General features: G+C 40.4%; 1 protein-coding gene across 27 annotated transcripts in view; it reads left to right on the forward strand.

The window, feature by feature from the left end:
* OSBPL6 (oxysterol binding protein like 6) overlaps positions 1 to 24,048 on the forward strand; it is a 199,656-nt gene that overhangs the window by 43,870 nt on the left and 131,738 nt on the right. The gene's annotated exons all lie outside the window — the stretch shown is intronic.

A 24,048-nucleotide genomic window follows, 5' to 3' on the forward strand; every position in this document is an offset into this window, starting at 1 on the left:
CTTTTTGCGTAAGATATTCAGGACACTGAGTTGATATTTTTATTCCCCCTGCTGCTGGGCCCTCACAGTATACTGTACTTAAGTGAGGATTACTTAATAATCCTTTCATGTCCTTCTAGTTGTTTCTACCTCCATGGGGGCTGTTCCAAGTGTTTTCCTCGCCAAGACCCTACTTCTATCCCCGTACCTCTGCAGAATTCTTGCCGCTTACTTTTCTAGTAAGATCAAGGCTATCAGATATATGTTTCCTCAATTTCTGGTTTGTTGGGTTTTTTTTGCCTCAAATTCTCTGCATTCTTACTGCCTATGCTTTCATTCCTCCTGTTTCAAACAATTTGAAAAGGTCTCCTCTATTGCTCACCCATTGAAAAGGTCTCCTCTGTTGCCCACCCATCTGTTTCTTTCCTTAATCATATACCTTCCCACTCTTGTGAGATGCTGATTTATCAGTTATATTCTTCCTTTATTGTAACTTAAATTTAGTAGCTTCTCACCATCCAAAAATACTCAGATCTCTCTCAGCCTCAGCATGATTGACATTTTGGGCTGGATAATTCTTTGTTGTAAGGCACTGTCCTGTCTGTTGCAGGATGTTCAGCAGCAACCCTGGCCTCTACCCACCAGATGCTAGTAACACCCTGGAGTTGTGACAACCAGAAATGTCTCTAGACATTGCCAAATGTCCCTGGAGGCACAAAGTTACTCCTCTATGAGGACCACTGGTTTAGAAATGATTCTTGCAATCAAGCCATTCCAACCATCACTACCCTCCTCTCATTCCCATCACTACAAGCTTCCCTATGGACCACTGACTTCTTATCTCCACTGAATCACCATCCAGTCAATCCTGAGTTAGGTTTCTGACAATACTCATTACTGGAAAATGCTCTGAGAGGTCTGCAGTGACCTGGCAGCCAAATCCAGGGAATGACCTTTTCTCAATTCATTGATTGTCTGCAACTTTTAGCACTATCAGCATGTCATGGTATTCATCTCATGTATTCTTTTGGGGTCAGCTCCTATCTCCCTGACTGCCTCCTTCAGTGGTCCCTCCTTATCTGCAGTTTCAGTTACCCATAGTCAACCAAGGTCTGAACATATTATATGGAAAATTCCAGAAATAAACAAATCATACATCTTAAATTACTCTCCATTCTGAGTAGCATAATGAAATCTCATGCTGCCCTGCTCTGTCCCACCCAGGATATGAATCATCTCTTTTTCCAGCATATATACTATCAACGTATTAATCACTCAGTAACCATCTCAGTGATCAGATGGTCATGGTATCGCAGTGCTTGTGTCCAAGTCACCCTTATTTTACTTAATAATGGCCCCAAAGTGCAAGACTGGTGATCCCAACAGTTCAGATATGCCAAAGAGAAGCCATAAAGTGCCTCTTTTAAGTGAAAAGATGAGAGTTCTTTACTTAATAAGGAAAAATAATAAAGCCTAAGCTGAGGTTGCTGACAGCTGTGCTAAGAATGAATCTTCTATCTGTAAAATTTGGAAGAAGGAAAAAAAAATTCCTGCTGGTTTTACTGTCATATTCAGACTGCAAAAGTTATGGCCATAATACTTGATAGATGCTTAGTTAAGACAGAAAAGGCATTAAGGTTGTGGATGGAAGACAATGAACAATGTTCCTACTGATGGTAATCAGGCTTGGTACCATCCATGGTTTCAGGTACCCACTGGAGGTCTTGGAACATATCCCCCCAAAATAAGGGGTTCTACTGTACATATTTTCTAAATGTAGGCACTCCCCCACCCGCTCATGTGGGCCTCTGCTGTGTGCTTTTTTTCACATTTTCTTATCCCCTTTCCTGCCTGTTACGGTCACCTCCATGTGGATGATTTCCAAATATAGATTTGCCTCTTGGATGGACTCCAGGCTTATGTGTCCTTTTGCCTTTCGACTGTCTACATGACACATTAAAAAATATATTTCAACATTTTCAAAATCAAAGTTCTCTTCTTCCCTCCTTTGATTGATTCCCATTAATGGTATTACAGTCCTTTATATCACCAGTTCTCCAAACATTTTTTGGTTGTATACTACATCAGTAAAAAGGTTTTGAGCATGTTACACCCAAAATATGTTTATTAATAAATCTGATACATGTGTAATAGAATTATATGAAATAGAAATTTTAGATGAGGGAAGATGAAAATAATATTTAACATTTTAACAGTGATGGCTGGGCACAGTGGCTCACACCTTTAATCCTAACACTTCCTTGAGCCCAGGAGTTCAAGACCAGCCTGGGCAATATAGTGAGACCTCATTTCTACGAGAAATTTAAAGATTAACTGGGTGTAGTAGCATATGCCTGCAGTCCCAGCTGCTTGGGAGGCTGAGGTGGAAGTTGTAGTGAGCCAAGATTGTGCCTCTGCACTCTAGCCTGGGTGACAGTGAGACCCTGTCTCAAAAAAATAAAATAAAAATAGTGAGACCCCTGTTCTAAGATATTATTAATTTAATGAACTTTATTTAATTAATTAATTAATTTCTTTTTTCTTTTTTCTTTTTTCTTTTTTTTGCGACGGAGTCTCGCTCTGTTGCCCAGGCTGGAGTGCAGTGGCGTGATCTTGGCTCACTGCAAGCTCTGCCTCTTGGGTTCACGCCATTCTCCTGCCTCCGCCTCCCGAGTAGCTGGGACTACAGGCACCCGCCCCCATGCCCGGCTAATTTTTTTTCTATTTTTAGTAGAGATGGGGTTTCACTGTGTTAGCCAGGATGGTCTCGATCTCCTGACCCTGTGATCTGCCCCCCTTGGCCTCTCAAAGTGCTGTGATTACAGGCGTGAGCCACCGTGCCTGGCCTGAACTTCATTTTTTTAAAAAAATCAAATTTTAATACTTTGTTACACACAAATTTAAGTACATTTTATTTTGATTTTTCATTTCAATGTCTTAGTTGAAAAAGTTACCCTACAGACAAGTGGCTTCAAATAGAAGTATATTATTGCCTATACTTTTGAAGTCATAATATTCAAGTATAATGGTGATTGCCAGAAATTGACGAGAGGCGAGAATGGGGAGTTAATTTTTAATGGGTACATAGTTTTAGTTTGGGAAGATGAAAAGGTCCTGGAGATTGATGATGGTGATGGTTGTACAACAGTATAAATGTACTTAATACCCTAATTTCATGTGTATCTTGCCACAATTAAAAATAAGGCTGGGTGCAGTGGCTCACACCTGTAATCTCAGCACTTTGGGAGGCTGAGGCGGGTGGATCACTTAAGGTCAGGCGTTCGACACCAGCTTGGCTGACATGGTGAGACCCCCATCTCTACTAAAAATATAAAAATTAGTCAGGTGCGGTGGTGTACACCTGTAGTTCCAGCTACTAGGAAGGCTGAGGCAGGAGGAGCACTTGAACCCAGGAGATGGAGGTTGCAGTGAGCAGAGATCATGCTGCTGCACTGCATCCTGGGCATCTCAAAACTAACTAACTAACTAACTAAATAAATAAATAAGTAAATAAATAGAAGTGTTTAGAATTAGCCGGGGGTGGTGGTGGGAGCCTGTGATTCCAGCTACTCAGGAGGCTGAGGCAGGAGAATTGCTTGAGCCCGGGAGGCAGAGGTTGCAGTGAGCCAAGATTGCACCACTGCACTGCAGCCTGGGTGACAGAACAAGACTCCTTCTCAAAAAAAAAGAAGTGCTTAGCTGAGAACCATTCACATAATCACTTAATAAAAGTTAATGTTAGTAATTAATAATTGCTATTATTATTTCTATACCACTATCATTACTAATTTTCCCCAGAGGCCTATTCGTAGTTCTCAGATAGTATCCTAATTTTGGCTCAGTAATCCATCTTATCCATTGTATGGCACATGGTCCCTTGTATATAGTGGGAAATAATTATTGAATAAATAATGTGATAACAATGGACTACAATCTTTTTTTTTTTTTTTCTTTAGGGATTTCTATGAAAATGGGCATTGCTTCTGATTAAATATTTAGTTCATTTACATTTGATATCTTAAGTGTACTAATGCCACTCTGCATGTATTCATATTCACAGTAGAAATTTATAGTTAAGGCAGTTTAAGCTCATATAGCACAGATATATATTTTTTTACTATGGACTCCTGGGTTCAAGCGATTCTCATGCCTCAGCCTCCCGAGTAGCTGGGACTACAGGCGCACGCCACCATGCCCAGCTAATTTTTGTATTTTTAGTAGAGATGGGGTTTTACCATGTTGGCCAGGATCGTCTTGAACTCCTGACCTCGTGGTCCTCCTGCCTCGGCCTCCCAAAGTGATGGGATTACAAGTGTGACAGGTGTGAGCCACTGCACCTGGCCAGGGCTTTTTTGTTTGTTTGTTTTGAGACATGGTCTCATTCTGTCACCCAGGCTGGAGAGCAGTGGTGCGATCTCGGCTCACCACAACCTCTGCATCCTGGGTTCAAGTGAATCTCCTGCTTTAGCCTCCCAAGTACCTGCGATTACAGGCTCGCACCACGATGCCTGGCTAATTTTTAAATTTTTAGTAGAGACGGGGTTTCTCTATGTTGGCCAGGCTGGTCTAGAACTCCTGACCGCAAGTGATTCACCCACCTCGGCCTCCCAACGTGCTAGGATTATAGGCGTGAGCCTCTGTGCCTGGCTTGAGGCTTTTTAAAAGACATCTTAAAGTTGTGCCAAGTTAAAATAATTGCCTTGGACAACAGTGACTTTAAGATGATTTTATGGGCCACATAATGACGTTTCAGTCAATGATGGACTGCATATATGACAGTGGTTCCATATGATTATCGTAAGTATTTTTATGTTTTGCTATTTTTGTGTGTTTACATACACAAATACCATGAGTTACAATTGCCTACGGTATTCAGTACAATAACATGCTGTGCAGATTTGTAGCCTGGGAGCAATAGGCAATACCGTACAGCCTGGGCGTGTAGTAGGCCACACCATCTAGGTTTGTGTAAGTGCACTCTGTGATGTTCACACAATAATGAAATCACCCGAAGACATTTCTCAGAACATATCCTTGTCATTAGCATGTACATGACTATATATGTTGTGAAAGTGTGATTGAGAACTATTTTTAAGTGGATTTGATGTGGAAAATATGTACTCAGAGAAAAGAAAAGGAAACACTTGGTGGTCTTAATCACTCACAACTGAACTCTGCCTTTTATTATTCCCCCTTAACCAATATTATTTGACTCCTCTGACGTCATCTCAAAAGTACCTGCCTTTTCTTTCTTCACTGGTTCCCAGGAACCTTTCTATGTAGTTGTCTAGCTCAGCAGCCTACTTTCCAGCAAAATGTAATCCCAATTCCCACATCTCTCTTGGCTTCGCTGTTTCCTCCTCCTCTTTCCTCCTTTCCCAGTGAATCAGCAGATGTGGATGACGTCATCTTTGTATTTGGCAGTCACACTGGTGTTAAATGTTGCCCTGCCAAGAGTCAAGCGTGGCGAGCCTGCTTCTGCGGGTTTTGCTCTTATTTGAATTGGTGGAAGTTTGCATTGAACAAAAAGATTTGAATTGTGATACTTTAACTTTAAAAAAACACCAAAGTCAACCCTGGAATTAGATTTGAATTAAGAGTCGCTTGTAACCTGCAGCTGAATCAATGGTTGATGCAGTGATTTTATACCATCTTGTAGTGCTTTTCAAAATACTGCCAGTTGGCCAGAATGTGAGTAGGATATCGATGCATTAAGTTTTTATCAAAGAAATGGTAGATGACCTCACTTAATCATCTAAGGACTGTCCAAAAAATTTAAAAGCTATAAATTTAAAATTGTTTTCACAAGACAGCTATGAAGCAATAGTCACAATATATATATATATACACACACATAAAACCTTAGAAAATGCACCCATATTTTTTCTTATGTAAAGTTTATGTATAACATATATTTAATATATTAAAATTATATATTTCATATATTAGCACATTTTTATAAATATATCATTTATAAAATATAAACAACTTGTAGTATGTAAAAATGTATAAAATCAATAACTCTGTGTAGTTGGTTGATAGCAGACTTCTGTACATTCTCAGTATGTAATTTGCTGTAGTTAAGAATGAGCACTGTTCACAGTTCTTATAGAGGCCCTGTGTCCCCATCCCGTTGGCCTGCTCCTTGACATGGGAGTGGAAGATATCCAGAGGTTAGTGGGAAGCTGGGAATGACTCCTTCAAAGAAGGTAGGACAGTTTTAGTTCTCAAGAGTGAAATGGCACATGTGCTTCATTTCTGTTTCACTTAATCCTACCATGTACTTGAGGAAGTCTCAAAGGCATCTTTAACTTTTTAGTTTTTTGTTCAAAACCAATCTTTTCATCCCCTACTTGCCAACTAAGGCTGTGCCTCTTGCTGTTCCTGTTGTTGTAGAGGCCACTCCATTCAATCAGTTGCTTCAGTCAGAAACCCCAGAGTCACCTTTGGTGCTTCATTCCTTCACTGCACTCCCCTCGGCCCATATGGCTTAGCCCTATCCATTCATCTCCAAAATATATTCCAAACTCATCTCCTTCTCCCAACTCTGTTACCATAGCTTCTCCATTTCTCATTCTCCTCCATTCATTTTGGGTTTTTTTTGTTTCTTTGTTTGTTTGTTTTGAGATGGAGTCTTGCTCTGTCACCCAGGCTGGAGTGCAATGGCTCAGTCTTGTCTCACTGCAACCTCCGCCTCCCAGGTTCAAGCGATTCTCCTGCCTCAGCCTCCTGAGTAGCTGGGATTACAGGTGCCTGCCACCACACCCAGCTGATTTTTGTATTTTTAGTAGAGATGGGGTTTCACTATGTTGGCCAGGCTGGTCTTGAACTCCTGATCTTGTGATCTGCCCGCCTCAGCCTCCCAAAGTGTTGGGATTAGGGGCGTGAGCCACCGTACCTGGCCCATTCATTGTTTTAAAAAAACAAATCTGATCCTTTTTCTGCTCTGTTTAAAGTCTTTCACCATCTCCCATTGTTCTTAAAGAAAAAAACCAATCCTTTATTGACTCTATCTGTCTCCTGCGTACACCTACCACCACCTCATTTCATGCCCTCCCTTGCCTTACACACTGTCAGACTCCGCTGGTCTGGTTTAAATTCCTGGCACGCCCAGCCCCTTCTTGCCTCAGAGCCTTTGCACATGCTGCTCCCTCTATCTGGAGTGTCCCCTCCTCCTTGCCCTTCAGACTTCACTTCACTGTCACTTCCTCTGAGAAGCCTTCTCCTCCCCTAGAACTATTATAACTTAGGTCCTCCTCTCTAATTTTTTCTCCTAATACCATGTTCTTTTTCTTCTCACATTTAATATTTGTAATCATAGGCTTAGCTATTTATTTAATACTTTAATCCATCTCTCCCATTAGACCTTAAGTCCATGAGAGCAAGGACAAGTCTTTTGGTTTAACACCATATCCCCAGTTCCTAGCACTGTGTCTGGCACATATTAGGGATTCAGTATATATTTGCATGAATGAATAATTGAATGTCTTTTTATAAAAAGGGAATAATATCATATTCTTGATTTTTTTTCCCCTTGGTTGTTAAAGACAGTAGATAGCCTGCTCAACTGGAAGGCATTTGATAGATATGCTTTTATAGTTTTATGTGATTCTGAATATCCTGGCATTTGCTATGCAGAGGGAGACTACTGCTTATGCTTATTTCATGGTTTCTGACACTTGGTTAACGATTTAATTTGAAATCACTACTGAGATTTCCTTCAAATGGAAAAAAGAACTTACCTAGGTTGTTTAAAATGTATGAGCGAGCCCTACTGTACTGTACAGAACAGCAAAAATAATTTCCTGCTTTGGTAGTGGGAAAAATATTTTCTCCACATGTGTTACTTTCCCCCAACAGTGTGCTAAGTTACAGATGCTGTATTATCTCCGTAATAAAAAGATTTTGATTGAATGGTAAGTGAGGCTGTAGCAGCCATATTAAAATGTACTTTTCCAGCATATGCTCCGTTTCAGGGGTAATAGGGATGCAAATGTAAAATGACACGATGGATTATACTGCAGCAACTTCTTATTCGATGATTCGACAGAACTCAAGCATGTCTTTCGTTGATAGTGGGTTTCTGCCACATCAGAGCTGTATGAGGAATGCCTGCCTCCTCACTCAGCCTGGATGTGCTGGTTGATTTTCACTAAATGCTTTCTCTAGCCCCAGTGGCCAAAAGCTCTTGGAACATGATTTCTTACTGTTCTTAATTTTTTAAAAAAATCATTGACTTATGGCAATGATTGGCAACCTTTTCATAATTGCACTTCTCCTCATTTGAAAATGCTGTGACAATGTATGTATAGTTGAATTCTGTTGTTTGCTAGAAGCCTTACTAAAAATTCATGCTGGAAACCTACCCCAGGTTTAAGTATGATGTTTTCACTGTGTAGTGGTATGGGACATAGAAAGAATTCAGCTGCACACCCTTCATTAAGAGGAGGCTGGTGCTTATTCCAAGTCAGTGTGTGTTAAACAATCTGAGTACAAAATACTATGTTAGACCCAGTGTGGGATGGATGCACCATAGATTGAACAAATGCTAGCTGTAGTGGGAAACAAGTATACATGGGATAATTAGATACCAATCCAATAACTTATGCTGTATTGACTTCAGGGTACATCCACATATACCATGTCATCTGATCCTCACAACAAGCCTTTGGAGCAGCTTGGGGAGGAGGGGGACTGGCATTGTTATAGCTCATTCACTGCTGGGGAAACTGAACTTCAGAGGACTTATGACATGTTCAAGGGTGTACAGCTGGGAAGTGGCAGAACTGGCATGCAGAGCCACATCTTAGACTCTAAGCCCTCAGCCCTAAATTCCATAGTACATCCCATAGGAATTTGGGGAAGGGAAAGGCTGATGTTTATGTGCCCTGGATGGTGGCTTAAGAGTATTCTACACACAGGCCCTGCACTCCCTGCTCTCGTAGTTTTGGAAAAGACCCTGGAAGCTGACCTGGTAGCCTCCATCTGGTCACTGGCCCTTTCCTCTCTCGCTCCATCAGTTACATCCTCTTTTCAGTGTTTGTCCACTCTTGACCTTACCACCTGCTCTCACCTGTCTCTTCACTCCCAGATTTTTCCTTGATCCCACTTCTCTTTCATGTCACCATTCTCTGTCTTCTTTCTCTTTTTTCACTGTGAGAGTATTAGCTGTTTCTCCTTTATGAAGGCCGTTCAATCCTCAAACTGAAACTGCATCAGTAAGATCACCAGGGCTATCTGAGTTCCCGTTTTCCACTCCTCACTGTACGTGGTCTCCATGCAGTCTCTGACTATGGACCAGCCACCATTTCCTGAGCATCTCCTCCTGTGGCTGCGGGCACCTTCTCCTGTGGCTGAATTCTTCCTGCTTCGGTGACTTCCAGTGCCCTTCCTCTACTCCTACTCCTTCAGCATTGAAGTTCTGGAGTTGCTTTATGGCCTGGCGTGAGAACTGAGTTACCAGGGGCCATCTCTTCATGCCTAGTAGCTACCTGGATCATCAAGAAGGTGACTACTCCCCAAATCTTCAGTTCCCCCTTTCTCCTGAGGTTACAGTCTGGCTATATCATATTGTACCATGCCCAAAATAAAGCTGAAATCCTTTCCATCTATTAATGGAATCATTCTCCAGTTTCCCAAAATAAAAACTTTGGTGTCTTCTTCATATAAGGTCATCAGGAAACCTTGATGCATTTATCTCAGAATTATTTACTGTGGCCTCATAATTAGCCTTCCTTTTGGTCTCACTCCACTCCAGAAAGTCTTCCATTCTGCTTCTAGGGTTACCTTCCTCTCAATTTAGTTTGATTCTATCACTGTCCTGATTAAAGGCCGCTGACTCTGCACTTGCCTTCATTACAGGGACAGAGCCACGTCCCTTCACAATCACTAGCAGCTGTGCCTTGCATGCAGTAGACTCGAATTGTTTTTGAATGAATGAATCTGGTTCCAACCTCCCTTGGAACTTCATCTCCCTGTAACCTGCCCCTCCCCACCATGTTATTGTGTACTCAACTTCTCACCATTTCCCAAATGCCTTAAGCTTTTTAACAATTTCCTGCTTTTGTTGTTTTTCTTCTTTTCTTCTGTGTTCCTTATTAAATTTCAACTCGAATCGATGTTCTCTTGGGCATCTTATAACTTACTGCTCAGCTCTGAAGAAGAAATGGTTTTGTCTATTTGTTTTGTTTTGTTTGTTGTATTCAATCAACTCTCATTGCATTTCTTCCTTTTGTGGTATTGCCCATTTCTGTTCTTAATTTTTGTATTTCTGATTCTAGGTGGTTTTTTCTAAATTCTCCAAAATGCTTGTGTGAGGATATTTAATTCAGTTTGGAGTGTTGTGTTAGAATTTCTCTTTGCTTCATGGTTTCTTGGCAGGGAAAGTTTTCAGCAGCTGTTTGGTTTTGTTTTGATGTGTTTCTATTCCTAGGCATGTCATGGGCACTCTTCTTGGTTTAGGAGCTCTCATGTCTGGTGGCCCAGGACAGTGCTGGTGGATGGTGAGGGTCTGGCGTGTCTTGCTTCTCTTTCACTGTGCAGTGTTTTCAATTTCTCCCCCTTCCTTCATTGCCACAACAGCACCCCTCCTCTGTAGCTTTTTCTCTTCCAGAAGTAGCACCTCTCCAAAGCCTCCAGACTCCCTCATCTTTGGGCCTTTCCCTACTTGTAGCTGGTCCTGAGAACTGCAAGCCCTTGGGCCTGTGTTTGAAATGTGGGCACTCAGTGCGGCACTTTCCTTGGGGAGTATTTTGTCTGTGTTCTGTCAAATCCTCTCCATGCCCCTGTTTCCCTTTCACAGTTTCCCTGCTCCTTATACCCCACAGGTTTGTAGCAGCAGCAGGGGCTCTGTTGGAAATTGGTGTTTATTTCTCTACTTATAGGTAATTTGAAGTTTGTGGTATTCTCTGTCCCTAAGAATGCTGAACAGCTTGGGTCTTTTGAAGATACTTGCCCTCTTCTTGATTATGTGGTCTTTTGGGAAGGATATATAAAGAGTTTTGGATCCATGTGGCTGCCATTGTCCTTCAAACTGAAAGCTCCTACAAGGAAAGTTATATTCTCCCTACTTGTAGATACAAAATGAAGATTCAGAAAGGCTAAATGACTTGACCAAGACAGCACAGATACTAAGTACCAGAATATAAGAAGACCATGTTCTTTTGTGTATATCTGTGAGAAGGTTTAGTCCCATCTTATGAAGTTTACTTATGGCATAGTGGAGGGACAATGTAAGTTTCCCTGATACATTTTTAAAGTATTGTAGGGAAGTGAAGGTGCTCTAAATATGCTTAATAATTTGTTTAAAAAATAAAGTTTCAGATTTGGTTGTGGATATGATGGTATACGAATATTTACAAACTTTAAAGTTTGTATGGCTTTATCTGTTCACAGTGAAATGACAGTTTTTTTCCTGTGATTTTTTTTTCTTGATGCATATTGTTGAAATCAATGAAAAACAGACAAACATGTAATCCAATTTGTAACCCTGATGTTAGTTGTTTTGGGGTTAGGAAAGGACAGCCACTGGTGGAAAACGTGGATCTGTTTCATTTAGGAAGGACTAGGTAATATTGTTCTTCATGTATGCAACAGTGTCTGGTCCTTTTGCTGTGAGGCTGAGGATGGAGATGTTTCTATTGAGTCTTCCATCTCAGTGTTGCTCCTGACCTTTTTGTTTGGGGATTTGAGGATTGCCAGTGTCAGGTGTTTTAGAGGAAGAGATGAGAATTGTCTGTTTGTTCCATTTCTGTTTATACAAGTAACATGACTCAATGCTGCCATTTTGAAAAACAAAAAAGTACAAGGAAAAAAAAAATCTGAAATCTCATTATCCAGAATTAACTATTGTTAATTTTCTGGTATTATTTGACCTGCTCATGTTTTTCTATTACCTTTTGTATTTTTTATTTTTCATTTTATTTATTTATTTATTGAGACAGAGTCTCACTCTGATGCCCGGGCTGGAGTGCCGTGGTGCCATCTCGGCTCACTGCAACCTCTACCTCCCCGGTTCAAGTGATTCTCCTGCCTCGGCCTCCTGAGTAGCTGGGATTATAAGTGTGTACTACCACACCTGGCTAATTTTTGTACTTTTTAGCAGAGACTGGGTTTCAGCATGTTGGCCAGGCTGATCTTGAACTCCTGGCCTCAAGCAATCCACCCACCTCAGCATCCTAAAGTGCTGGGATTATAGGTGTGAGTTACCATGCCCAGCTTCTATTGTATTTTTTAAGCAAAATATTATGTTGTACGTGCTAGATTGTGGCCTACTTTTTTGACATACCAAGAAAATGTGAACTTTTTCCAATGGATCATCTATGTATGGCATGGTGTTTAGTAGCTATAAATTTATTCCTTTACATGGATGTGCCACACTTTACCTAATCCGTCTCCTATGGTTGATTTTCACTAGGATATTCACTATGATAGTAGTACAGTGAATAGTCTTGCAAATGTGACTTTGTATATATCTCTGATATGTAAGGGAGTTACTGACTCTTAAGGATTGATTGTCATTTTTTTTTGTTTAGAGGGAATAATAGAATAAAATGTACAGAAATCTTTTTCTGTCTATTTGCTTGCTTCAGCTTTTCATCTTTGCTTTGTGTTTAAGGTACTCTCTATATATGTAGGCTCATTCTTGATGCACTCAGTATTTCTCCTTTAAGGCTCACTTCTGCATCCATCCTTCTACTTTCTACAACCTTGGTTGTTATCAATATGCTGTTGGCACCCAGAGACTGACTTTCGAGCCAATTTATAAGTAAATCTCCAGTTGCTATTATAAAATCCCTAACTAGAAGTGTTTTTTTTTTTTTTTTGGAATCTCATATTAGCATACTCAAATCCTGAACATTTTTCATCCTTCCCACTTCCAGTAGGAGAGAGTTCTGAGACAAGTTACCTAATTGCCTACTAGACATCTTTGTTAAGGTCACCAAGAGACATTTCAAACTTTAAGTACACAATAACACTAACAACACCTGCTAATATTTTACTGAGATTACTGCATGCCAGGAATCATGCCCAGTGTTCTACATGTATTGCTTTATTTTATCACAGCAACCGTATAGGTTCTACCATAGTTCCCACTTCACAGATGATGGAAACAGTGGCACGGATGCTAACACAGAAGTTAGTAAATCTGACTGCCCTCCTAACAGCTATGCTGACGCCGTTTGGTTTCCAAGGCTGAATTCTTGATGCTTCATCCTGTAGCATCTTCCTAAGTATTTCTTATCTTAGTAAATGGTACACTGTTTACCTAGGAGCTCCAGAAAATTAGGAAATATTTTTGGTACCTCCTTCTCTCTCATTTGCCAATATTTTTGCTGATTCTATCTTTCAAATATATCTTGGATAATGTCACTGTTTATCCCAGACCGGGCCAGCATCTCCTGCCTCAAAACTCCTGCCCTGAGTTTCTGCTCTTGCTCCTTAGGCCCAGTCCTCACATGATCATCTTTTAAAAATGCAGCTCTAATCTTTCACTCCCCTTTCCTAAGCCTGCCAGTGACTTCCCATTGTACGTAGAAGGAAATAAAAATCAGCACTCTGGCAAAGGCGGCTGCTTGCCTTCCCAGCCTTACTTTTACCTCTCTTGATTGACAAGGCCCCACTTCCCTTCCTCAGGGCTTCTGCACCGGCTGTTCCTCCTGCCTGAAACACTCCTGGGCTCCATTCTCCAACTGAACGACTTCTGCTCCTCCTCCTGGTCTCATTTTAAATGCCACTTCCACAAAGCAGAAGCCGTCTCAGATCGTGCACTATAAATGAGGACTTCCCTTTGTATTCTCACAGACTCCTGCTCTGTACCTTCATGGAGCTGAGCCCAACTTGTAATCTTAGTTAGATTTGTGGCATTATTGATCTCATACCTCCCCACCATTAGCCTGTCAGGCTGGTGCTATGTTTTATCTTATGCACCCTTGAACCTCAACTCTAAGCCCATGGTAGACATTCATCAAATATTGGAATAAAAAAAAAAAGAAAAGAAAAGAAAGTGTAAACATATTTTTCTGGTTGCACCTGGATGTGAGATGAGCTGGATGTTTCTTTTCCTGTCCAGGAGAGTTAGTGTGTATTTGATTCTCTGTGTTTGTCCAGTAGGAGCCTAAGGCCTTCAGGCATGGGAGCCACCTTTAGCCTAACAAGGGAGTATGGTCCCAGAGAGCAGAAGTGGGATTCATGCTGGAGGAGTAAGAATCAAAGGAGGGTAGGAAGAGCCAGATTCCTGCTCTTATTCTGGTCAGAGAGCCCACAGTGATCCCTAATCAGGGCTGAAGCCTTACATTAGACCCAGTTCTTAAAGTTTTCATTCGGTAAGCCGTCTACTCTGTCAGTATTATAAAGTCAGACTTAGCAACAGTTACTATGGTTCTTTTTTTTTTTTTTTTTTCCTTCCTGCTCCTCTCAACTAGAAGAATATCAGTGTTTAATTTTCTGTGGCATAAAATTTCATTAACTGTGAGTGTGCCATTTCTGCTTGCAAGGGCTTTCCATGGGAGCAGAAAGAAAATGACAAGGGGCCCTTCATGCTTGATTACTGTAGAGGGGATGGTATTCACCAAGAGCCTCTCAGAAACTATAATATGCCATTCTGGCAATCTAATCTCTCCTCCAAGGCACCTGTGTTGGGGATCTTTTAAGGCTCACAGAAGTTTTAGTTTTGAAGGCAGTTGTTCTTTCTGATCACGCACTCTTCCTGCCTAAAGCAGTGAAGCCACAGAAGTACTATGTTGATTTAAATTCTAAATTCCTATAACAGTGACAGTTACCTCATAGGCACTGGTGCCAAATGGAGACAATTTCCTTTTTGCTGCTCTACTGCATTTTCATCAGACTACAAATGATGGTGGCAGCAGCGATCCTGCGCATGTGCTTGTCATTGTGTAATTTTCCCTTTTGAAATGCTGGATTCCCAGCAGAAAGAAATATGCTTTCTTATATTTTCATATATGTTTATTGTATGTTTATTCTTTGGATTCTTAAGGACACCTGAGGCTGAAGAGTGATGTTCTTTTAAAACTACAGTTAGACGTATGAGCCACTACACCAAAAATGCTCTCTGAGCACTTGGAGATGGCACGGGCTGAGTAGTAGATTGCTAGTTCTTGGGTTAGAAACCACCATTCATTTTCTTAAATTGTTGCCAAAAAGGTATAAAACCTTGAATGTTATCATTTCATTTCTCCTTCTTAAAAATGGTGTAATTGTTAGTATTGTTACTAACATTAATGTTACTAATGTTAGTATTAGTACTGTTACTAATCTTTGTAGTTACAGCAGGGATTGGCAAATTTTCTCTGTAAAGGGCCAGGTTATAAATATTTGAGGGTTGATGGGCCATAGCTTCTGTTGCCAACTACTCAGTTCTGCCATTATAGTTCAAAAGCAGCTGTAGACAAAATGTAAATAAATGGGCATGCTGTATTCCAATAAAACTTTTATTGTAAAATAAGCAGAGGGCTGGATTTGGCCCACAGGCCATATTTTGCGGCCATAATTAGCATAATTGCCCAAACGAAAACATTTAAAACAGGGAAGATGAATTGGGTAAAACAAAAAAAATAGGAGACTTTCTCATATGGTCAGGGTTCAAACTCAGATTTTGCAGAGGAGGTCAGTGGTCTTTGTTAAACACATATGATTGTATCAGATGCTGATCTACATCACAGATAACAAGATTAGTTTACTTGAGGCCACTAGGATAAAACCAAATTTAGATAGGCAGAGAGATGTAAATCCTTATAATTAATGCTAATACTTCTAGACTGTCTTTGGTCAGCATGAGTTAGATGTCTGCTGTTCTTTCCTTCCTGGCTTGATGAAATAACTTCATGATACAACCCCATTTTAGAATTATTTTGGATCTTCCACTAAAATAGTATGATCTTTTGGCAAGCAATACCTTAGGGATCACTACATGTAGTTATGGCCCCTGGTGTGGCTGGTATAAGGGACCACTATTTTCTCTGCAGCTCTTGGACATTCCCTACAGAGTGGACTAGAAAGAATCTATAGAAGGAGAACATTCAAACCACTGTATTTTATTTATTTATTTATTTTTGAGAAGGAGTTTCATTCTTGTTGCCCAGGCTGGAGTGCAATGGCATGATCGTGAATCACTGCAACCTCCACCTCCCAGGTTCAAGCAATTCTCCTGCCTCAGCCTCCTGAGTAGCTGGGATTACAGGCGCCCGCCACCACGCCCAGCTAATTTTTGTATTTTTAGTAGAGATGGGGTTTCACCATGTTGGCCAGGCTGGTCTCGAACTCCTGACCTCAGGCAATCGCCCACCTCGGCCTCCCAAAGTGCTGGGATTACAGGCGTGAGCCACTGTGCCCAGCCTCAAACCACTGTATTTGAGCAGAAGTCATCACTGTTGTGAGAAAATAGTCTTCAGGAATTGCTTTTGAAGGAGAAATAGAAATGGATAAGTTGAGTTGATCTTCTGTGAGGAAACCTCTTCCAGTAGACATGAGAATTTTAGATATTGATTATTAAATTTGATATGGGTAATGCCTTGTTAATAATTCAGTGATTTAATGGAATTTTACATCTGGTCCAACTGGTTCCATTTTACAGTTGGGGAAATGGTTCTTATTCTAGTAATATCATTATGCTCGTTCTCATATTTTGCTGTAGTATCCACATGCAATATATTCTTAATGAATAAACTCAGGGCCAGCAAGTCAAAAGTGAATATAACAGTATGCTTTTTACGTGCATGTTGATTTTACCTATCATTGTAGTGGAGTTGGGAGTTTGAGTTGCCCAGTTTTGCAAATAAAATACTGGCCACTGCTAGGGATTGAATGTTTGACCCCTCTAAAACTCATGTTGAAATTTAATCCCCAATGTGGCAGTATGGAGAGGTGGGGCCTTTAAGAGGTGATTGAGTCATGAGGGCTCTGCCCTCCTGAGTGGGTTAATGGATTAATGGATTATCATGGGAATAGGACTGGTGGCTTTATAAAGAAGAGAGACCTGAGGAAGCACATGCAGCTCCCTTGCTGTGTAATGCTCTGTGCCACCTCAGGACTCTGCAGAGAGTCCCCACCAGCAAGAAGGCCCTCACCAGATGCAGCCTGTTGACTTGGACTTCTCAGTCTCTATAAATGTAAGAAATAAATTCCTTTGGCCGGGTATGGTGGCTTATGCCTGTAATCCCAACACTTTGGGAGGCCGAGGTGGGCGGATCATGAGGTCAGGAGTTCGAGACCAGCCTGGCCAACATAGTGAAATGCCATCTCTACTAAAAATACAAAAAGTTAGCCAGGCGTGGTGGTAGGCACCTGTAATCCCAGCTGTTTGGGAGGCTGAGGCAGGAGAATCACTTGAACCCGAGAGGCGGAGGTTGCGGTGAGCTGAGATCACAGCATTGCACTCCACCCTGGATGACAGTCTGAGATTCTGTCTCAAAAAAAAAAAAAGAAAGAAAGAAATTCCTTTTCCTTATAAATTACCCAATTTCAGATATTCTGTTATAAGCAACAGAAAGCAGACTAAGACAGACACCAGGTTAAATTTGAATGTCAGAAAAGGAATTATTTAGTGTTACAATGTTTGAAATGTATACTAAAAAATGACTCCTTATTTATTTGACATTCAAATTTAACTAGATATCCTGTATTTTGTTTGGCACCCCTTCTGGGGGCACACAAGATGAAAATTGAGAAAGACAGGCTAGTGGTGGCTAGTAGAATGTACTAGTTTCCAAATCCTAGCACCCAGCTGGAGAACTTACTTAAAATGCCAGAGAGTAGGTAGTGGTATTTTTAAACAGTGCCCCGAAGTGACTGTGAAAAGTTCTGGGGCCTGTGGTTTGATACTGCTCACTCACTGGTGCTTTCTGAAACAGCAATTCTCAAGGAGGTAGTGTATTTAGTCTGTTCTCATGATGCTAATAAACACATACCCAAGACTGGGTAATTTATAAAGGAAAGAGGTTTAATGGACTCACAGTTTCACATGGCTGGGGAGGCCTCACAATCATGGTGGAAGGTGAATGAGCAGCAAAGTCACATCTTACAGGGTGGGAGGCAAGAGAGGATGTGCAGTCCAGGAGCGGTGGCTCAGGCCTGTAATCCTAGCGCTTTGGGAGGCCAAGGTGGGCAGATCACCTGAGGTCAGGAGTTCAAGACCAGCCTGGCCAACATGGCAAAACCCCATCTCTACTAAAAATACAAAAATTAGCTGGGCGTGGTAGCACATGCCTGTAGTCCCAGCTACTCGGGAGGCTGAGGCAGGAGAATCGCTTGAACCTGGGAGGCAGAAGTTGCATCAAGCTGAGATCGTGCCACTGCACTCCAGCCTGGCCACGCAACAGGGCGAGACTCTGTCTCAAAAACAAAAAACAAAAGGCAAAAAACAAACGAAAACAAAAACAGAGCATGTGCAGGGGAACTGCCCTTTTATAAAACCATCAGTTCTTGTAAGACTTCTTCACTATCACGAGAACAGCATGGGAAAAACGCTCCCCAGTGATTCAGTTACCTCCCACTGATTCTCTCCTATGACACATGGGGATTATGGGAATTATAATTCAAGATGAGATTTGGGTGGGGACACAGCCAAACCATATCAGGTAGTTCTCTGGTATCAATACCATTGTCTTCCACTGGCTGAGACTTTCTAAGGGTTTTCCTCCATTGATTCAGCCGTTGGATACTGCAGAGCTGGTCTTCAATTCTTACAGACCAATTCCTAATCTCTCACCTTGACTTCCTTCATATCGCTGTGGGATATCAGAACCTGGGTTTAGAGGAATGTTGGGAAAAAACTAGGTTGGGGGAGGAGAATGGCAGAATGATTCAATTCCAAATCCTGGAGAGCTTCCTTTCCAGCTCACTGTTCTTATTCAGTTTCTCTGCTTTCCCAGCTTTCGCTGTTTCTTTCTGAATGTTAGAACTTTGGAGTTTAAAATGGCCTTGGAAGAAAACATTTGGTCCAGAATCCTTGGAATCCATTCAAACTTTAGTATTCACAGGATCTGTGGTTTGACCTTGATAACTGATTTCTGTGCTGGAGGGTGGGGGGCAGCAAATCGAAGTCAGGGGCAAACAGTTGAGAAGCTCAGCTCCTCTTGGGTATCTCCTCTCTTGACTTAGTGGACCACATGGATGATCAAGCGTGTGGTTTCCTGGGCTGATACGGAAGCTTTCTTCTTTGATTGCAGAAAAGCTGTGCAGTTCTGTGATGAATTAGAAAAAAAACAAGTTGGTGTTTAGAGAAAGCAGCACAGTCCCTTAGCAAAAAGACCCTTTCCTTGGATAGGACATGTTAGACTGTAAGGAGGAATATAACTTAGGACATAGCTTTGGTATTTTGTGGAATTAGATGTGAAGATTTTGCTAACAGGGTGATGTAACTGGAGTGGGAGTTTAACTTGAAGCCTTGATTTATCTCGAAGGGGCCAGCCCTTTTGCTATGGCGTTGTGTAGTATCATCTACCATAACAAAGGAACAAGTAGTCAGGTTCAAGCATGCTTTTGTTTAGTAATTTTGTAAATAGCAGCTCAGATGGTCTTCCTCAGGCAGCTCCTAAAACCCAGCAGTTGGTAGGTTTAGCCAGTGCTTCTCAAGGAAGTCGTGTGGAAAAGAGTGAATGCAGCATCTGAGGCAGGCTGAGGAGTTCACCGGGTCATTTCATGGCAGAGCTGAAATGAATGGCATGTGCTCCCGAAAGCCAGATCTTAAGAAGTTCTGGAGCATGGCAAGTAGGCACTTAAACACATTTATTTTTTGAAGATAAAATTAATGCAAAATACTTTATCTAAGTGATTTTCTTATAAGTATGTTTTTGAACCAGAATATTCTTATTTAAAACAGCATTCTGGCATGCCTAACTCACTTTGAAATTTGAGCCAGCTACAGCACACCAGGCCAACCTAGTTTGTCTTTTCCCCTGACTGCTGGGGATTAGACCAGAACATTACAGTAGAATTACACCTGCAACTCTCTCTCAATATGACTTGTATTTTGTGGATAGTGTCACCTGACTAAGCCTAACAGACAAGTTAAAAAAAAAATTAAAAAATGGTCCACATATCTACTTTTAGCTGGACTTTCTTGAGTGGAATATATGTGTGTCTTAGCATTGGAAGGCCGAATATCTAGCTTTCCAATTTCTAAGTACAATCGAGTCCCATTAAGAATTTAATGTCTATTACCCCCAATGTAATTCTATATAAACTCATGAACATTATTTTGGATGGTAAAGCTTCAGTGAGTTTTATAATGGTTGATTCTCAACTATAAACATGTGAATTATCCAGATCATTTAAAATATTAAACAAACTTCCTTCTAGAATATGCTTTTAGGCATCTTTTCTTGACCATCAAGTTTGTGTATGTTCAAGGATACAAACTTTCTAAAGGCTTAAATTTTTGCATTTTTAGGAAATTATGCAAAATGAATCATATAGTATACTTTGTAACCAAATATAAATAACATTTTTATTGTACATACTTCTGTCATATTATTTCTATTACTTTTTTTAGGCAAGAAATATTAAAAAGTGAATAAACTTTTTCTGTCGTAAGGAAATATATTAATGATTTCTTCAACAAGGAATGTGGCCTATGAGTAATTACAAAATCCTCATTACTATGAATTTGCTATATTTATATATTGCTTCACAGTTTAGAAATTACTTTTATATCAATTGCCTTATTTGTTACTTAGCAACAACCTAAGGTTATTTTGAATAAGGTGTGCAGGGGTCATTATCTCTAGTTTGTAGATGAATAAACTGAGGTTCAGAAAGGTTGTGACTTTCCCAGGGAAACAATAGCTATTAAATGGTGGAGAGGGAACCAAAGTTCTAGTTGTATATATTTTTTTAATTCCTTTTTTTTTTGAGACCGGATCTTGCTCTGTTGCCCAAACTGGAGTACAGTGGCACAATCACTGCAGGCTTGACCTCCTGGGCTCAAGTGATCCTCCTGCCTAAGCCTCATGAGTAGCTGGGATCACAGGTATGTGCCACTATGCCCAGATGATTTTCAAAAATTATTTGTAGAAACAGGGTCTACCTATGTTGCCCAGGCTGGTTTCAAACTCCTGGGTTCAAGTGATCCTTCCACCAAAGCCTCCCAAAGTGCTGGGATTACAGGTGTGAGCCACTGCACTGGCTTAAAGTTCTAGGTTTTTTTTTTTGAGATGGAGTCTCACTCTGTCACCCAGGCTGGTGTGCAGTGGCGCGATCTTGGCTCACCATAGCCTCCACCTCCCCAATTCAAGCGCTTCTGCCTCAACCTCCCGAGTAGCTGGGATTACAGGCGTGTGCCACCATGCCTGGCTAATTTTTCTGTGTTTAGTAGAGAAGGAGTTTTGCCATGTTGGCTGGTCTCAAACTTCTGGCCTCAAGTGATCGGCCCACCTCGGCCTCCCAGAGTGCTGAGATTTACAGGCATGAGCCACTGCGCCTGGCCAAGCTCTAGTTTTTTAAAAGACTTTTTATCATGGAAAATTTCAAAGATGTATAGATTAAACAGAATATTGTACACCCATGTACCCATCACTCAGCCACGACAATTATTGGTATCCTACCATTCTTATATAATCTATACATCCACCAACTCTCAGCCCCACGTGATGGTAATGATGGTGATTTTTAAAAATTTTTTAAAAGTTTACCTATACTGAAAGCACTAATCTTAGCTATACGGTCTTGACAAATGGTTATACCTATGTAACTCATACGCCTATCATGATAGTTCTGTCTCTCCAAAAAAAATTCTTATACGTCCTTTTGCTGTCAACTCCCCATCCTGCCCAGAGCAGGGCTGTTTTGATTTTTTTTTTCCACTGGAGACTACTTTTGCTTGTTCTTGAACTTCTTATGAATCAAATCATTCTGTATGTGTTCTTTTGTGTGTGGCTTCTTTTATTCAGGTTCAAGTCTGTAAAGGTCTTTTTTTTTTTTTTTTAATCCAGAATATAATACTATTTGTTGAGTCTGAGGCTATAGCCTGAACTCATAGTTACAGAAAGATAATTCTCTGAATGATACTCTGAGAAAACCCAAGCTCTGGCTTCCTCTCATTATTGCTTGAGCTCACAAAGAGAGATGAACAGTTTTCCTGATCAGGGATCCATCATTCTCTCCAGTGACAGAGCTGATTCTCTTCTGAAGGTTGTTGATGGAGGAGATGCCACACTGTGAAGTAGTTTGCCTGTAGCTAGCTGAGTCATTTGCTGATATAACAGATGCTTCTCCACCGTGCTTCCTGACCCCTATTTTCCCCAAGTGTACCTGCATATATGTTTTTGTTATTTTACTTTTCTGGAAAATGAGTGACAGAAAGCATATATGTCTTTGGAGGTCTTTTGATCAAATTCTTTTTGAGATTGTGCTGACTTTTTAAGGTCAAGTGCTGATAATTGTAAAATCTAGAAAGCCATTTACCTGTCTTTTCATTTTTAATGAGATTATTAATGGTTCAGTTTTGCTAATTAAGTAGAAGAGAAATGATCAAAATAGTGGTTAAATTACTGTACCCAGAGCTTGCATTTCATTTCATTTCAAAGAAATCAGGACTCAACAGTCGAATTGGATCCAAATGTGTTTTTCTTCTTCAGGGAATTTTCTTTGAATTCTTTAACTCAATTATCTCTATTTTAGTTTGGAGGAAGAGAACACAGAACCCCCACCCCACCAAAAAAAGTCAGAATTACCCTTACTTTTAGCTTTTAGGGAAGAAATATGTAAGAGTTTATATAGGAAATACTCCTGAGTAGAGCAGTGAACCCAGGGATGAACTAATTTATAACTGCCTCTGGCTTCTTTGACAGGCAGCAGTTTCTATTCCAAAGAATGTTTGCAGGCTGATATTGCTGAGTTACTTGTAATTTCTTTAACTCATTGGAGAGAAGAGAGTCCAAATGGTAAAATTAACTTTGGCTTTACTCCCTTTGCCGCTTAAGCTTGAATCTATACTGGGTGATCTGTTTCCCTATGTGAAACTTGGAGAGGATGTGACGGGCCTTGGTAATTACCATAGCAGCGATGGATGATATTTGCCGAGGTTCCATTCATTCATTAGGAGATACAAAATGGTAATCTTCTAATCTAATATTCTTCTTCATTAATTGGAATGATTCTGTAAAAAATAACTGTTCCACATTAAGGCCTCAGCTACCTGCTGCTAATGATGTGTCATAGAAAAGCAGGATAAATTCTTTATTATTTTCTTTTATGCACCAGTTTCAAGATGGGTTGGTTAGCTGACCTCCAAAGGTGACCAATGAATTGTTTTTTTAGAAGATCATCATAACCATATGGACTTAAACACATTTGATATGTTTCAATTCAATTGTAGTCATTATTTTTTTTGGGTTATCTAATTATCCCATTTTTGGCTAGGAAAGCCCTTCCAATTGACTTCCAAGCTGTATGTATATGTATATGTATATGTATATGTATATGTATATGTATATGTATATGTATGTGTGTGTCTATCTTCTCTATCTGTCTTTCTACTAATTTATAATGTGGTCCTAGTAGACAAAATGTTTCAGGCTCATTCTATTTTTTTGTCTCCAGACCTGGGATTGGCCATCTCTCTAAGGAGCTCTAAGATGGAAATGGTATTTCCAGATACAATATGGGCACAAGGGGTGGTGATTACTACTTGGTTAGTTATTATTTCTAGGCCTTTTCAGAGGATAAAGTTAGGAAATTTTACCTTTAAGTAAACTACTTCTTGAGCTCATGCTGATAATTCTAATTCAGATTGGAAATAACAAGGGAGAGTAAACTCCATCTCAAAACAAAACAATACAAACAAAACAAAACAACAACAACAAAAAAAACCCCCTGATGCTTATCTATATAAAGTTTAAAACTAGAAGAAAGGAATCTTTGGTATTAGAAATCAAAATGATGGTTCTTTGAGGAATTATTGATTGGCAGGTTAATTTCTATACCTTGATTTGGGTGGTGGTCATGTAGTTGTATACATTTGTAAAACATCACCCTGTATACCTAAGAATTACTCACATTACTCCTCAGAAACATTATAATTGAAAAAAAAAGCAGAAGAAAAACATAAGAGAA

The sequence above is a fragment of the Pongo abelii genome, chromosome 11, assembly GCF_028885655.2.
Source record: "Pongo abelii isolate AG06213 chromosome 11, NHGRI_mPonAbe1-v2.0_pri, whole genome shotgun sequence".
NCBI lineage: Eukaryota > Metazoa > Chordata > Mammalia > Primates > Hominidae > Pongo > Pongo abelii.